Source organism: Furipterus horrens, unplaced genomic scaffold (assembly GCF_987537825.1).
Source record: "Furipterus horrens unplaced genomic scaffold, mFurHor1.1.pri manual_scaffold_9, whole genome shotgun sequence".
Taxonomy (NCBI): Eukaryota; Metazoa; Chordata; class Mammalia; order Chiroptera; family Furipteridae; genus Furipterus; species Furipterus horrens.
This window is the reverse complement of record NW_028327179.1, coordinates 4,096,873-4,112,354: the sequence shown is the minus strand read 5'-3', so window position 1 is coordinate 4,112,354 and position 15,482 is coordinate 4,096,873. Positions and strand designations below refer to the sequence as shown.

The 15,482-nt window shown below is 46.7% G+C and overlaps 1 protein-coding gene and 1 pseudogene across 2 annotated transcripts in view; both read right to left on the bottom strand.

Annotated features, from left to right (window-relative positions):
* The window catches only part of IMMP2L (inner mitochondrial membrane peptidase subunit 2), a 578,935-nt gene that overhangs the window by 394,211 nt on the left and 169,242 nt on the right, over positions 1–15,482 (bottom strand). The window lies entirely within an intron of this gene.
* On the bottom strand, positions 6,415–6,536 carry LOC150001210 (U2 spliceosomal RNA; annotated as a pseudogene).

The window sequence follows — 15,482 nt, the reverse complement described above, 5'->3', positions numbered from 1 at the left end:
TCTCTCTCCCAATTTTCCAGGGAATTCTAATAATAAGTCCACCTGGGCGCCTCATTTAGGAAGTTCATTTCAATTTATAAAAGAAAACATCATAGAGTTTCCTTTAAAAAGCAAGGAATTTCTGTTCAATAATTATTTATTATCTCTGCGATCACAAAAATACAGATGATAATAAAGAGTTTTAAGTATAATATTTTCCAGTGTAAAATATGTCTTCTATAGTTAACTTTTTAAAAAGATTTTATTTATTATGTAGTTTTAGAGAGAGGGGAAGGGAGGGAGAAAGAGAAGGAGAGAAACACCAATGCAAGAGAATCGTGGATCAGTTACCTCTCCCACACCCACAACTGGGGACCCGGCCCACAACCCAGGCATGTGCCCTGACCCAGTATCGAACCACAGCCTTTCAGTGCACAGGCTGACGCTCCATCCACTGAGCCAGACCAGCCAGGGCATCAGTAGTTAACTTTGATGCCCATGAGGGGAGACACATATTTTGAAAAGTACAAAATAAGTCGATCGGATAGGCAGATAATGATTTTATTTTGAAGAGATCGTTTTTATAAGAGTTCACCATCTTTCACCTTTGAGCATCCCACAGTACCTTCAAAAGCTACCTTTTCTTGCTAACTGAGAAAATTCTGTAGGAAACATTGACAACGAGGTGTGTTGTAATAACTCAATAATATTGAAAAAATACAATCAATCATCCATTCCTTCATAGTATTCCCACTCTTCCATAGCATGTATGCTATTAGGAACTTTATTTTCAACTCAATAAAGTATTTTCTTTTTCAAATTTAGGTAACGATTTAAACCTTACCTAAATAAAACTTAGGATGTTAGAAATTTCCCGGGGTATTGCTTAACATTTAAAGAGTGTAATTCACTCCACTGGAAACACAATAAAAATGGGAAGTACTGGAGAAAGGAGGCCTGCATTCCCAACACCCACAATCACACAGAGCTGAGGAAAAACTACACCCCAGACCGGGCCTTCAGCCACGAGCTTGTCACCATCCTCAGCGTTCTGCCCTGGTCAGCAGCGCCCATGGGGCCCTGCACAGGGACATTCCCTGTGTCCGCCGCAGCCCAGGGACCACACTCTCCCGAGCGCCCCCAGGAGCCATCGCGGGGCCGGCAGCCCCTGCCAAGCGCACTGGTGACCAGATCTTTCTGCCTCAGGTGGTTAAGAATCTTGCTCAGCCAAAAACCTGATAAATAACAGACGTAGAGTTTAATCTGAATCTTCAGACCCTGCATCCGGTGCTTTTCCAGAGTTGGCACAGCTAACAGGGCTAGCAGAGGCTCGGCGGTCACTTCTCCTGAACAGGGTGACGAAGGCATCCCCATGCACCTGAACATGGGTGTTTTCACATCCCAAGGTCGAATTCTGTCCATACAACAGGCACCCATTCAGTCCACCTTCCAAAACAATATGGATCCTCTCCTCTCTCAATTCCCGCCGTATTTCCCACACCAGGAAAAGGAAGGTAGACAGACAGCAGAAGACCACCCAGTAACAGGTACCTAGTTTTTAAAAAGAAAGGAAGGAAAGAAGGAAGGAAGGAAGGAAGGAAGGAAGGAAGGAAGGAAGGAAGGAAGGAAGGAAGAAAGAAAGAAAGAAAGAAAGAAAGAAAGAAAGAAAGAAAGAAAGAAAGAAAGAAAGAAAGAAAGAAAAGAGGAAGAGGCCAATCTTCAGAGAAGCCCCAGAAGAAAACCTCAGGCGCAGGTCACTTTCCCCTCCTCTCGGAACTTCCCTGCTCAAACTGCGTCCCCGTCCCCCGGGGACAGACCCAGCGCAGGCCCTCACACCCAGTGGCTGGTCATCTCCACTCCGTCGATGTCTTCCGTGTGCAAACGCGCTCATCCACTTGTCAACCAGACTTTATCCCTAATCCTCTCAGCTGAAATCTTCTCCCACCCCGTAATCATTTCCCGTCTCGATGACTGTAATTTCTTTTTTATTGTCCTCTTGAAATTCATCCTCTTTAAAGTCATGTATGGTCAGAATCCGTGGCTGAAATAACTTTTCTCCCGACTGTCCTTCTTTTCCTCTAAGGCATCTATCCGCTCTCTTGGAAAATTCTATCTCACCTCTAAATCCCTCTGCACACCTTTCTGCCATTCTGTTCTCTGTCACTAGAGTCCAGAGTCACACGTGAGCGATTCTGCCGGCTTAGGTTCCACCCGTGGGGTCGGAAGCAGGTATTCCTTAAAGTAGTCCCGTTTCAAGAAAATTGTTTTAAAACGTGGACAAGCAGGAAAACATGGAAGGACTAGCTATATGTTCTTTCTTCCCTGGGGAAAAAAAAAAAGTGCTTCAAAGCACATCCCACATTTTAGATTTGCTTTGAAATTTAATTTTTGGGATATCATTTCTAACAGATTGGAATTTGCAAGTAAATGGTTTCTTATATTCTTTTGGGCAAAAGATAAGTCAAATTCTACTCTATGAGGCACTAAAAAAGTGTAAATAATTAGACAACTATATCATCAAAAGAACACCATTTTAAGCAATAAGTCTTTCAACTTCAGAAGGCTTACATTATGATTTTATATTCAGTCAGGCACATAAGCATTGGAAAATAAATTCAACGGAAAAAAAGCATATTTGAGGGGGAGGGGAACAAGTGAAAGGACCATTTATCAAACGCAGGCCGCTGATCTGGTTCATACACATGTGTGAATTAAAACCCCAAATGGAATGTGATAATTTTGCCTTTGTCAATTTCTAAAAAACATGCAGTGGTACATCCATAACCAGGAGATGCCCTTCTCCGTCCCCCCAGCCCCTCACACAGCGACGTCCCTATGGTCCTGGTCAGAAACAATTCTCTCTACTCTGAGCTCCATTGGAATTTCTATCTTAAAGCTCCTGATCATTCTCATATTAGGGTACAGCCAAACAGGAGAGAGGAGGGTCAGCTCTGCAATCCCTCGTGAGCAGAACACCAAAGACCTTTCCAAAAAGGGCCCAGGAGCGTCAGCCCTCCCATCAGTCTGCTGAAGTGGTCACCGAACAATATCCATAGGATGCTGCGCCAGGAAGGAAAGACAGAGTCGGATCAAACGCCCTCCGGCAGCGGGGGCTGGACCGGCCGGCCTCTCCGGAAGCATCGGGCCTGCAGGGGGCCATAGCGAGTCTGTGAGGAAAGCCGGGCACTGAGAGGACGTGGGCAAGGGAGAGGGCGGCAGAGTCCCCAACCAACCAAGGCCCACCCACCAGGATGAAAGCTGTGACTAAATCTTCCCACTCCCTTTAGTTTTCAAACAACAGAGCTAGCTGCATTTTGATTAGAAGCAATCACGGTAATTTTAGGAATCCATTAACTTCAAATCATGATGCTGAAGAATAATGACTATGAATGAAATTCTAATACCAGGCAGAAAACCTGTTAGAAATGAAATAACTATCCACCTCCCCTACATAGTCTAGAAATCCTATTTTTAATATAAAATTAAATGTAGCATCTTTGGAACGTTCAGATCTCTACTATGAATTGAAGGTCTTCAACGGTGCCCTGGGATGAAAGAAGGGGACTTGCCGTGCCCGGGCACAACACTTATTTTTCATTTTCTTTACTTGTCTTTTCAGAATAATGAGCTACAGAAAATGGGATCACCTCTTTATACTTTAATAAGCAGTAAAATTCAAAAGACTCTGTGGTGGGCAGAAAACCTGAACCATAATCACAATAATAAGAATGCATCTCTGTCCTTTGGCTGGGGGAAACTGTCTTAGCCCAGCATGTACGAGCTTATAAATACACACCTGCAGGGCCACCCGTTTCTGCGCACATCCTTTCAGCTGGTCAGTCCTCATAAACGTCACGTATCTTATTAAAGTAACGCCTTCCTCCGGAAGGCTGCGTAAATGAAGTACGCGTGGACAGGCGCTACCATGTGCTCTATTCGCGACACAGAATAAAACAAAGGGGGAGATGTTCCGCCTACTTTCAGAAGTTGTATCAGCTGTTTCCATTACGAAGTTAGAACTGCAGCCATAAATCTCAGGCAACATATATAAAATGTCCCCGCGTAGTCTTAAAGACATCACAGAAATGTCCCCAAGGCTTGCGCATTCAGGGAGACCTAAAATGTTTTCATTAACCCAGCGGGAGTTGTGAAGAGTCTTTGCTGTCGGGACGCGTCCAGCTGACCTAGTTTCAAAGCTGCAGGGTTTGAGTGCAATCAGCCTCTGAAGTGGTCATTGTTCCTGACTAATCACTTCAGGCTGACCGGGTGTAGGCCGGAGCTATGGGTGTCCGAGTCACTCAGCAGAGTCACCAGCAGAATCACTGTCCCATGAACAGTTCTGAAATCGGAGCCCGTGGCTAAAATCAATTATTGCAAAAAAGCTAATAATAAATCCTAGAAATCAGTGGCCTGTCTCTAACACAAGATAATAAATACTAAAAAAATTATAAAACAAAACAAAAACCGGAATCCCGGGTTGTGCTTCAGAGTTGAAACAGCAGCTCCCACAGCTTAGGGTCCCTGTGCATCAACCCCCGCCCCCAGAAAAAGGAGCACCGTCTGAGTGGTGGGAAGGGACCTCCCAGGCGCATCGGGCGATCCTCCTGCGGTCCTCGTGCACGTGACAATACACATCATGTCCTTCATGCTTCCGTGTGAGGTGGGGTCTAAGAAAGAGCGCCGGCAAGAGCTCTGACCACAGGCTCCGAGGGCCACTGTGCCCAGCTGTGGTGAGAACGCGGCCCCCCGCCCCCTCATCCTGAGGTCGTCCGGCAGTGGCTGACAGCGGTGGGAGCAGGAGGGCGCAGCCCATGTGACGTGGGTTGGAACCGCGGCATGACTCGCCCTGCAGAGCGCCCGTGGTAGTTCACACCGAAGCTGCCCTTGGACAGACTCCGCCTAAAACCACAGCCCTCAGCCGCTTCCTGTCTGTCCTTTACCATCCATCACTCCCTGCCGGGCCTCTCACTTTCTTAATAAACGGTGTGCAAACAAGTCCTGATCTCAGCGTCTGCTTCTGGAAAACCCAACAGGAGACGGCAAGTACAGAGCCCATCACTTGTGTGACTAATGCTGCTCTTTGAAAGTCCGGTGAATGGTGACCAATTTGACTATCACGGCGACGGTACGATGTCATTCTATAGCAACATGATTACAGACAGATGCGAAGTGAAACAAGAAAGGAATTTAACTCTGTCAGCAAAGAAACAAATTCTGGTGGTGATCTTTGATTTATTTTTCGGGAAAGGTATGATCAGGTGTAATATTCTTGAGTCCACAACTTTCTTCTAGAAAACTGGCTTGAGAAAACAAAAGTGTCACAATATTATGAGGGGGTAGAAGGGGCAGAGATAGAGAAAAACCCACGAGCAAGTTTACAGTCAGGATAACCCTCGGTGGGGAGGTAACAACTGGAAATGCTTTAAAAAATGGAAGTTGGAAGGGATTAAGAACAATACATTTAAATTTTGTTCAGGAAAAGAATAAAGCGGATCTAAAAAGTGGGCACGAAGAACCTTGAGTGTGTCCGATGATAAAGAACCCCAGTGGGCTGGGAAGAAACGGGAAGCGACAGTCAGTCCCCAGAAGCACACGAGGTAAGGAGACAGGTACCACCCTGGGCAGGACGCCCGGGTTTGCCCAGCACCAGCAGCCTGGGCGCGCAGCTCTGGCCAGCTAGCTTAGGCCAGGGGGGCGATGCCACTGATCACGGGTGCGGTCGATAAAATGTGACTTCTTCACTACAGTCAGTACTGCTTTCGGAACAAGTGGAGGAAACCAGTGAGAAGAATATAGTACCCCGGCAATGAAGGATTTGAAGTTGCCTTGAGGGACAACAGCATTCTCAAGACAGCACTGGGGCATGTGAGGCAGAATTGAAGAGGAGTTAGATTAACAAGCAAGTGCAACTGAATCTGCTATAATAATAATAAATATGATTGCAAAGTAGGTAATAGTCTTAGGCAATGAAATAGCAAAGGAATTACACAAGTCACACATGATAAGTACGCTGGCTTCCAGCACCTCATTAGGAGGAAAACATCTGGGCCACACGGTTAGTGCCAGGGCCACATGTCCCCACTGTCCCCTGGAACCATCAGCCTTGTGCACACAGAGAAACCCACGGGTCAACAGTCAACCTGCCTTTTGCGTCCCTTCAGCAGTTTAGAACAGTAACGCCGAACAAGGCTGGGTTTCCACTTTGCAACGAGATAACTGAATAAAGAAACAAAGTGGAAATTGACTCCACTCTGCTTTCTTTACTCTTCTTTTTTTTTTTTTAAGTCCTACTGAGGATGTTTATTGATGAGAGCGAGAGAGAGAGACATCAATGTGAGAGAGAAACATCGATCGGTTGCCTCCTGTATGCACTCCGACTGGGGACCAAACCCGCAACCTAGGTACCTGCCCTGACCGGGAATTGAACCTCCGGCCTTTTGGTGTGCGGGACAACATTCCAATCATCTGAGCCACCCAGCCAGGGCTCTGCCCTGCTTTCTTTAAACTGATAAGAACAGATACTACACTTGATCTTAGCCAAAAGGCCGAGAAGCGATTGCCCTGCTTTCTTTAAAGATAAAAGAGTAAGTAAATAAAAAATGTAAAACGATGTTCTCAAAACATACTCATAAAAAATACAGGTAAGATCTCTGTATTTAAAAAGTTAAATGTGTAAAGAATGTGTGTGCACATACATGCACAAGAGAAAAGATATTTACAGTGCCAAAACAAAGAATTGTTCTGATGTCCTGCGAGCAATCAGACTCTTCGGTCTGCCTACACTGGGCAAGTATTTAAAAGCTGACGACAAACGCAACAGGGATCTGTCTCCACTTTCAAATGAAGCAAAGCAGCTGACATTGACACCACCGTCCATTTCCTGCGACTGCAGTCCACACGGATGCTCAGTGAACCTCACTGCGCACTCAGAAATGGAGGACATCCAGCAGCCAGCCCGGTGTCCCCCCAGCGACCCTCACTCTTCGGTGTCCCGCAGGTATTTCCTGCTCTCCTGAGAAGCCCAGCTCTTTCCCTCCTCAAGGTATGTGCACTCACTTTCTTCCAAATCTTTACCTGCTAAGGAACTCCTAGGCATCCATCAGAGACCTCTGCTGAATGTCACCTCCCCCTTGAGGCCCTCCCTGCTTGCCCATTGCGGCCTCCCTCCTCACACACTGTGCTTTCCTTCACACCAGCTCTCAGCTGAGTGTGCCTATTAGTTTAATGTCTTCCCCAACACGGTATAAGCCCCATGTGGGAAAATATCCATGTGCATTTTACCCACCAAGAGCAACACATATGTTAGGGCCTTAATAAATAACTAGTGAGTAAAAGTGAATGAAGAAGTGAATGATAACTGAGTAGGCGAATAAAATAAAGTCAGAGGACCATGTGCAAATATAAATTAGAATTTTCATAAAAGTTTTCAAGTTCTACAAGTACAGACACTTTGAAAATAACTGAACTGCTCCTCTGTGAATTTCTCACGGAATATCATACGATGTAAGTCAAGCATGATCATTTTTTCTGTAAGAAATATTGCCAAACTGCTGTCTGGATGTCGATTTGAATCTTAAGACAATTTAAAATGGGAAATGGGAAAGAAAAAAACTTCTCAGAAATAAAAACCATTACTAAACGAAATCACTTTCACACATACAAACAAAATCACTTTCACACCTACTGAGATTCAGGATCACACAGGATATAAAAGACATGCTCAATAAATGTGAAGTGAATGAATAAATGGCTAGTATTTCGACAGCATTTTCTTCACAATTGTAAGCGTAGACAAGTAACATGAATTTACTTTAAACACTTCGACATGATTATCCTTCTGAGGAACTTCAGAGAAAAGTTAGGATAGAGAAGTTTTGCCACTATATTTATATCTTTAATTTAAAGATGTTACAAACACCAATAGAAATAGCTAACAGATCACACTGGAATGCAATTTTTTTTTTTTCCGATTTCACCATGTTCATTCATTTTAGGGGGAGGTCTTTTTTTAAAAAAACCTTTTGAAATCACATAATTACCCAGGAACTCAGGAGAGCACACATCGGGGTACTGGAAGGACGGCAGCTTCTGGGTCTCAAGCCCCATCCCCAAGCCAGCAACGCGCCTTCCTGCCTTCTCCGTCCTGTGTCCTTCCTCCTGTGACTCCCGCTTTCCCTCTGTATCTCGTGTGCAGCAAACCCTCAGTGACTGTTCACGGGATCTGGGAGGCACGGCGAGGGGCCAGCATCGAATATGGACTGAACAGGTCTTTCCCAGCAGTGCGGACACCAGCATCGATCGGGTCCAGTCGGCCTGAGGGCATTCCGCAGCTGCCCCCCACTGAGGCTCCGGCCCAAATGACCTACGTGAAAGGTTTCAAGTGACAAAGACCTCTTAGGACGTAAAATACCCACGTGTAAAACTAGCTCTGAAGGCAAAACTGCATCAAGAGCAGGCCCAATACAGACATGTTACACAAAGAGATCTATTTTTCTTTTTTCTTTTTCTTCTTTTTTTTTTTTTTTTAACAATTTGTATGGGGAGAAGTCAAGGTTTTGCAATCGGACAGACCGAGTTTGAGGCCAACTGTTGCCACTTATTAGCTGACCAACCTTAATTAAGCTCCTCAAAGTCTCTGAACCTTAAGGTTCACATCTGTGAAAACACACACAATAGCAGCTACCTTTCAGAATTACTCTAAAAATTAAGTGGGAATGCGTGTCATGAACTTTCCGTAACGGCAGCAATTGCAGCTTTCACTGCTGAAGCGGAAGAGCAGCCGAGAAGTTCAAGACCCCTCCGGCCCCGCAGCCAACGGCGGAACCTGAAGCCCGTGCGCCGCGGTCCGGCCACAAGGTTGGCGCTCAGTCTCCCAGGTACCAACTGCAATGAGGCCTGACTTACGCCAACTGAACACTGCACCACTTACCGCAGTTAATTTTCACACACTTTCAGAGCAATCTGAACCTAATGTTCACACACTTAATGACAAGACAAAGACAAACTGTGCAAGAATTACCACAAACACCTCCTTGGTTGAATCCACCCTGTTCATCCAAACTGGAAACAGAAATAACACTCTTTCTTAAGGCAAGAGTCCTTCAACGTGGTCTAGTCGGTGACGACGGGAAACCGGCAGACTGGACGCAGCGCAGCGACCTGAGAAGCCGGGCTACTTCCGCAATCACTGTCGCCGATGACCCCTGCGAAATCCAGAAAACTTCACCCACATTTTCAGCTGCTTCCTGTTTCCTGCCAAGTCCCATCCATTTGGCAAGTAGATGAGAGCAGGAATCACGAGGGAAAATAACACAACCCAAATCAGCTGATGTTGTTTCAATAGTCTACTTAGTCTGCACAATGGCAAAGCCTAAGTGTCCCTACTAAATGTAATTAAGAGGAATTTTGTAATTTTTGCTTGAAAGGAAAAGGAAGAGGTCTTGTCTAGAATTAGACCCCTTGTGTCCTTCAGAAAGATGGTAAAAATAGTTGCTAAAGTAACCGTTTGGGATCAGCATCCTATTTCCACAATAATGAATGTTTTCACTTGGACAATGAACAGATAGCTTCATTAGTACAATCAAAATTCAATTTGAATGAAGTTCTGGTGGTGCCTTTTAGAAAAACAAAGCATGTCAATAGTGTAGAAGGTCTCCTTCAGGATACACAGTTACTGCTATGTTTCCATTTCTTCGAGTCAAAAAAATCCATGTCGCACGAGGCTGTAATGAATGGCTGCCTGCCAGCCACGCTTGAGCTGCCTGAGATTCTCATTCCTTTATAATCTACCCTTCCAGCCAGAGTGACTTAATAGCTTGACTTATTTATGTTTGCGATTCCGTTCAAACATACAATCTCACCACGCTCTGGAAAGCCCGTTACATCAGGGGACGAGGCGGTCCGTTGTGTTTCAGGTGTGCACAGCACAGCGATGCTTAAAGGGGGGGCAGAGGCTCCGGCCGATTAGGGGATACTGAGCCACACCTGTTGTTGGTCAGCTTTCAAACCCCTAGATATGAGGTTTAGTCAAGGCAAAGGAAAATGAAGACGGGCCAGCTGCACAAAAATGACTTTGTTCTCATACAGGAATTAAGAGGAAAAACTGTACAGTGTGTTGTATCTGTGACAATCCTATTATGTCATGTCAGGGACAGTTCCATTTTCTTGTAACAGATTGGTGTTGCTGTCAAGGCTGGTACTCATGGGTCTGGGCTATGGCCCTAATTTATATGGGCAGTCAGTCCAATTACCTTTGCTAACTTTCTCTCTGCAGCATAGTAGTTCGGTGTCAGAAAAAATTAAACATTGTCGGCCTCACTCCAATGCCATTCGTCAGCGTCTGCCACAATGAGCCGTCCATCGGCATCACCTTAGACATCAGACCGACTCAGACCACGTGTCTTATTAACACAACCAACCGAGGTGCTGTAAACACTAAATGCTACAGGGTTCAGAGCAGTCTTCCTAGAAACCTTAAGGTAACATTATCTCATGCCTTTATGTCTGAATTAGGCAATTCTGAACTTACATTTGCATCTGCTCCTCCAAAAGCTTTAAATTGAATATGCTTTTGAATATTACCGATAAGAGTGCATCCATCTCAAATTTCTGTGAATTCACGCCACATCACCACGGATGTGCCTCGTTTGAAACAAATATACAAGAATTCTAAATGACACACAGATCTTTGAAAAAAATAGTCATTTTAATAACACACTCACCGCTGTTTTCTATCATGTACCAAACTGAAAATACGATTTTCTTTGTATAAACTTTATTCCCACACAAGACTGCGAGTAGCAGGCACGGGAGCGAGGCAGACAGATGCAAATTGACAAGGTAAGCCATTTAATAGTTCGAAGCGTTAGATTTCTACTGTGTAACCATGGAGATAATGTTTACCCCAAGTTAAATAACGTGTGCAGGGGGTCTAGCCAAAAAAAAAAAAAAAAAAGTCTAACAACTTCATGGCAGCCTGGCCAGCGTGCGTGAAATGAGTCTCGCCGATAGAGGCTCCGTGACCACAGCAGCATTCATGAACCAGGGAAGCAAAGTGCTGCCCACGACAGTTAAGTACCAAGGGCCTAGCCAAGCCTGGGCGATGCTTTAACTCTGCCTCTAAATACAGGTATAACTAACGCTGTATGTACGCGTTATCCATTAAGGAGGGAAATGCCAGATTTTCTGTCTCCAGATGGCTTAGGCAACCAAATAACTTAAAACAAGATAAATATATTTTAATGGAAAAAAAAACCCCAGCATTTGTAAAGGCAATAAAAAGAGGCATTTGCAGGCACTGCTAAGGTACTTGAAGCCTCTAGCTAAAACACGTTGTTGAATTTTAAAACATCCTAACATTAAATGTGAAAAATACGATGCAGCTGACCCGCTGTGGAAAATGCCCTCAGCCAATCCATGAAATAGGTTTTCTTTCCAGATCATGAAGAATTACTCGCTGACAGCACTGTGCATCACAGAACTGACTTTCTTACACGAAGGCTAAAACGAAAAGGATAATTCGGAAAAGAGCCCATTTGCTTCCTTCCCACGCACCGGAGTGGACTCCGCTTCAGGGCAGCAGGGAGCGCAGCGGGAGCAGGCGCATGTCGCCGGGTGCCCACCCCGTCCTGTCCTCGGCAAACCCGCGCGTCCCGCTGAGACGCCCCCGCTCTCACGTACAGCCGCCAGATGACCACGAGGAGAGAGCCCAAGCACTTCCAAGATTATTCATGACAAAGCGCTCCCACCAGAGGCCGCGCTTGTTTGCGGAATGGCGGTCACTGATTCCACTCACCCCGGAGGGGCTCTGCGCTCCTGGCTCCCAGGACCCACAGCAATCAGCACTTCACCGTGGGGCTGGCCACGACACAGGGACAGCAGTCACTGCGGTGCTGGGAAGTGTCACCGGTACAGACACACTGTAGGCACCAGAGCCACGCCCACCGTGCGCACCAGCTGTATGGCACCAGATGATCTGGTCCCCTTGCCCCAGTGAGCGCGCTGTGGCTTTCTCACCAGCCCCTCCTCCGGAAGGCTCCTGCATCCCCCAACCCAGACGCGGTGGAGGACCCCTCCACGGAGTGCTCTTCCCACGCACGCCAGGGGAGCTGTCTCCTGTGTTCCATCACCCAGGCTGATTCCCGAGAGTGACGCGGGAGCTGAGCGCAGGAGCGCGTCAGAATGACGCCCAGAAGCAAGAAATGTGTACACCGCCCTCCACTGCTTAAACTTGGACTCCTTCGGAAGGACTGAGCTATTTAGAAAGTATCTGCTCTCTGGCCTTTTATAACCATTTCTTCATCTGTTTTCTTTAGTAAGCTCTACGTCTACAGGTGAAAAATATTGTTGCTAAAGAACTGCCTTATTCTTTTTACCCCAGGTAAAGAGAGGTGGTTTTTTGGGAGAACAACAGCAATTTTTAAATCACAGCATGACGCTGCCTTGTTCACTGGTCATTCAGTCGCTCCAGGAGTATTTATCATTCTGAATATGGAGTACTTATTTATTAAGGTGTTGCGTTATGAAACACGTATTATGCTTGAAGAGTCCACTGTCACTGGTAGTTATGCAGCTCTGTCTGCCACAGAACTGAAAGCTGTGACAGAATGACCCACAGGGACGCACGGGCACCGGGTAAACGCCAGGTGGCCTGAGCGGATAGTCCTTCACGAACTGGCAGTTTCCTCGACGACAGAGCTGAGTCCTCCGCGCACTGGGCTGCGATGCTGCAGGACACGGGAGTTCTACGCTTCAGGAAAGTCCCGTGTCCACCTGTGGAGAAGCGAAAGGCTCCACTCCAGACATCCCGCGTCCTGATACCAAACACTTACAATCTGCTGCCTAGAACATGAACCTGTCCATTCGGGGTACAGGGCTGCTTGCCCTGGCCTTCCACCCGACTTCTACAAATTGGATGCCACTCTGTCCCCTCTTCAGGAGCTTCAGTCCCCAAACAAGAACTTGTCGGAACCCTCCCGAGGGAGCCCACGCTCTCCTCACAAAACAGGGTCATACCCGTGGAAACGTAGACACGCACGGAAAGAAGAAACAGAACCCGGTATTGTTGAGCGAGAGGAGGGCATTTCTGAGACCCTCATCAACCACCCCCTTTTGAAGCAGGTCGTTCAGAGCAGGGGGGGGCTCCTGCCTGTGCTAAGCCCGCAGGCCCCAGGCTCTCCCCAGGAAGGGATGCAGAGGAAGCCGCGGTTTCCCTGGCTGGCAGCACACTCAGGAAAGGCAGGCAGCACCCAGCAGAGGGAAGAGAAACCCAGACGTGTGTGCGCACGTGTGTGCGTTCACATGAATGTTTATCATTGTCTGTGTGTGTGTCTGTGGGGTGGGGGGGACTATCTATGAGCAACAAGCCAATGGAACCAAGTTCTGCATTGGGCAGTACAGACGCAGACCTGGCAAATAGACTGCAGACATGCAAATGAGTGTGACAGATGAACCAGAACCCCAATACAGTGGTCCCCCACTTACCGCGGGTATTACACTCTAGACTTCCCGCAGCGACAGTTGAAAATCCGTGAGGTAGGAACCTTACATTTATTTTAGTATTTATATATATTTTAAGGCTTTATAAGCCCTTCCCACACACTTATAAACCATTCCCAGTCCCTTATTAACCTTTCCCACTCGCTTATTAACCTTTTCCACACTTTTATAAACACTACTTATGTTCTTAACCCTGGCTGGTTTGGCTCAGTGGATTGAGCGTCGGCCTGCGAGCTAAGAGTCGCTGGTTCGATCTTCCAGTCAGGGCACATCAGAGAAGGAAAACTCTGACTCCAAAAAACCTCCGCTGCCTTGCGGCATACCTCTTCAGGGGAAAGGCTAAGGGAGTAAACCCCGACAGAAAATCCGGAGCCGGAGTCCCTAAGGCGGTTTGACGTTGTAGTCAACACCGGCAACTCCTGCGGCGCACCTGAACCCAAGCTGTATTGACTCCGTCTTTCCCTTGGACCCTTCAGCTGCGAAGAGAGGGGGGGTCTGCTGCATGGGCAACAGCAGACCCTCCATATCACCCTGCCCAGGCTCTGTAGCTTCAGCTTCACTAGAGAGGACACTCCAGCGTCATCGCAAGATGTCGATTCAACACGGGAGGAGACAGATACCGTGTCACTCCCGAGTCGGACTGCACAGCCATTCTCGGCGGTGCAGATAGACTCTTAAGAAGCTACACCAGCCTCTCTCGAGACGGACGGCTGCCGATGACTTATGTTCTTAAACATATTCTACACTCTTAAACCTACGTCACTTTAACAACACACGTATACAGTACCGCAGAATCCCGCAATAGAGCGAAAAACCCGCGATAAATAAATATAATATTTTAAAAACCCCGCGACACAGTGAGGCCGCGCTAAGTGAACCGCGATATAGAGAGGGACGGCTGTGTTGTCATGAGAATGTTTTAAATAGCTGCCACGTGATTGGAGAAGCCGAAGGTCAGTGGGCATTGGCTGGGAAAAGGGGAGAGGGCCAGGGGACACTTTGGGGGACAGCAGCAGAGGGGCTAGAACACCAGCCGCAGATGAATCACGGTTGCCCGGATGTTGCAGTAGATTTGACTTCAACAGCAAATTGGGCTTTGTAGGATTTAAATTAAAATTCTATTTTTAGGAGCTCGTGGAGCGTCTATGTAAGATCAGTCACACTGGTGGAATATGCAGATAATTATTCACACATATCTTTTGATATTGCTTCTGATGCATGAACTTTATTTTTGAAGTCTGGAACGTTAGAAAATGGAGTTCCCTACTGAGTATTCTCTGAAAACCTTAAAGTCTTGCTGGAAGCTACATTTTAGAAGTTGTTAGGTTCCCAGATTGACAATGACAGTATTTAAAAGAACAAAGGTTTAGCTTGTGTCTATATAAAATGCTTTCTTTAAAAGGGAAAGTGATATGATGTGCATTACAAAACTTTCACAGGTTTTCCTAATACTGCCTAGGCTGCTTCTAATGTCTACAAATGTTTCCACTTTTATCATTAGTAGAAAATACGGTAAGAAGGAGATATGGAAGATAAAAGACTCATTGTGATCCAACCAAATTTTAGGCGGTAAAGATGTCACTCAAGGATTCTTGGCGGGAGGGGGGGCATCTATTACTCCCGGACTAAAATCAAACATTTCCCCACATGTAAACAACCTCAAGGTCAATGCTATGAGAGAATTACAACACCAGCAAAACCCCCGAAGAGCCGTTTCCTGCAGAAGACTCCAGGGGCCGTGAGCAGGTGCACGGGAAGAGGGAGCAGCCACGAGCCGCAGCCAGGGGGGTGAGCCGTCCTAGGACAGTGAGCGTGAAGGGCTGGGGCCGAGGGGTGCGGGGTGGGGGGTGGTTTGGAAGCAGATGAGCAAGGGCGAGCAAGCACTCCAGGCAGCAGGATGTGCCCGGCTCAGAGGCGAGAGGAAGCCAGATGGGATCTGGTTGCTTGTGGGGACGGCAAGAATCTGAAGCCCCTGAGAGAAGGGCAAGACCAAGGTCGTGAAACAC